Source organism: Haemaphysalis longicornis, unplaced genomic scaffold (genome assembly GCF_048455015.1).
Source record: "Haemaphysalis longicornis isolate Haplotype H1 unplaced genomic scaffold, Haemaphysalis longicornis Haplotype H1 scaffold_8, whole genome shotgun sequence".
Taxonomy (NCBI): domain Eukaryota; kingdom Metazoa; phylum Arthropoda; class Arachnida; order Ixodida; family Ixodidae; genus Haemaphysalis; species Haemaphysalis longicornis.
The window spans coordinates 87,299,089-87,301,063 of record NW_027526445.1 but is presented as its reverse complement, the minus strand read 5'-3'; the positions used below and the strand labels follow the sequence as shown (position 1 = coordinate 87,301,063).

The following is a 1,975-nucleotide window of genomic DNA, read 5'->3' as shown; positions in this document are numbered from 1 at the left end:
GTCGAACCGTCAAAAATATCGCTTCATGTCCGGTTCGACAAAATCACGCACCGAACCAGTTCGCGAACCATTTCGGGAGCTTGAACTGGTTCGCGAAACGGTTCGAGGAGTTGAATTCTCAGTGAGATTTGAAAAAAAAAAACATTTAGTTGTTTAAGCGACAGTCAAATCATAACTTTTAAAACGACAGTCAAATCATCAGAGACTTTTTATAAAGCCACCGCCAAGAGATATGACGCCTGGATATATTTTCCGCCCTTTCCCTTTTTGTTGAAATCGCAATCATCGCTATGGAATCGCCCATCACGCTAACTTTGAAGCCTTAAATTTAGGCCTACGTACTCGTGCGTTCAAATCCTAGCTCTTAATACCAATGGCGCACATTTTTATTATATTTGTAACAAGACAGAACAATCCTACAACAGGAACATAGATACTGCCAATGAATTAGATTATTTCGTCACACTTTATAATTTGTTAGCTGTGACCCCATCGAATGGGTTAGCCACACTTTTGTTAAAGTAAGGTGAAGTTAACGCTCCGTCACTGCAATATTGCTCTAACCACTGCAATTCTTTTTGCGATAGCAATACCAGATATGTGCATTACAATCAGTATGTCATCATACCGCTTGACCACGGCTATCGTTCCGTGTGCAACATTGCGGAACCATCAAACAGAATATGCTCTTACAAAATGAAAGAAAAATTTGACGCGCGGAGCATGGGATGAGACTTTTTTGGGGTAGACGGTCTTTAATTCGTCGACAGAAGTACTTTCCCCCGGAACGAGTAGCAGTTGAAGTAATGTAGCGAGTTGCGCAGTCAGTACAAGTGCACCTTCGAAAAAAAGCAGATCTGAAAGAGACAAAACTGCATCAGCAGCAAACGGATTTGTCACTGAGCGCAGCTCCTGCGGTCACACCTGCAAAGTATTAACAATTTGCAGGTGTGGCACCTTATACAAATTATGAAATGCAAAAAGTTTACGCACAGCGGGTGTGGTATTTCGCTGTTCCTCCAATAATATTGCAGCGAGGGAAGGGCAATGTCGCTTTCAATCCGCTTCAAGATGCCAAGAATCACACTTCGTTTGCTAAGTGTTCACTACGCTCGCGCTTCGAGCAGCAACAGACTATTGCTACATTGGTGCTGATTTATGTCCCCTGTTATTATATCGAGCGTGATTGTGTTCAATTGTCTGGAGAGGAAAGTGCGCAAGGGGGTACGATGTTGATGGTACGTAAAAGATAAAAAAACGCATGAATTGCGTTGACTATTCATTATGAACAACGCAGTGTAGAACCGTTTCGGCATGAACCGGTAACCGTTATTTCTTCTTTTCGGTTCAGTTCTGGTTCGGGTTCAGCGTGCTCAAAAAATAACGGTTCAATTCATATATATATATATATATATATATATAGTAAGGAAATGAGGGGCTCGTTGAGGAAATACAGAAAGATAGGTCAGCAGTCTATAACGCCACAGGAGGCATAGGGGTGTGGTTAGGCTCTTTTCTTTTTCACTACGGTTAATGACGTAAACATTTTTTTAGATATACAGAAGAAAGAAAGAAAGAAAAACACGCGCCCAGAGTGGGGACCGAACCTACGCCTTTCGATTACGTGTTGAATGCCTTACCAATTCGGCTATCTGGGCGACTGTGTTCTCCTTCACTTTCTGGGCTATTTATATTTACTAGAAGTGTATGTGACGCTTGAGGGTGGTAGCCAGCGCCACTCTGACTACACGGGGAGAAGGGGACCTTCTGCTGACCTATCTTTCTGTATTTCCTCAACGAGCCCATTTCCTTACTATATTATTCTGCGAAAGCCTAGCGAGGGTCTCGGTTCTGGCAGCCTTGATGCCTAGGTAGCATAAGAGGGCTTCCCTCCAGTTGCCCGCTCATGACAGGCTGTAGACGTTTGAGTCACGCCCCGGGGCTTGAAAAGAAGGTCCCCTTCTCCCCGTGTAGT

At 43.6% G+C, this 1,975-nt stretch overlaps 1 non-coding gene across 1 annotated transcript; it reads right to left on the bottom strand.

Annotated features, from left to right (window-relative positions):
* Window positions 1–1,586: 1,586 nt before the first annotated feature.
* Trnat-cgu (transfer RNA threonine (anticodon CGU)) lies at window positions 1,587–1,658 on the bottom strand. The gene has a single exon. It is a non-coding gene; the product is annotated as a tRNA-Thr (tRNA).
* Window positions 1,659–1,975: the final 317 nt, after the last annotated feature.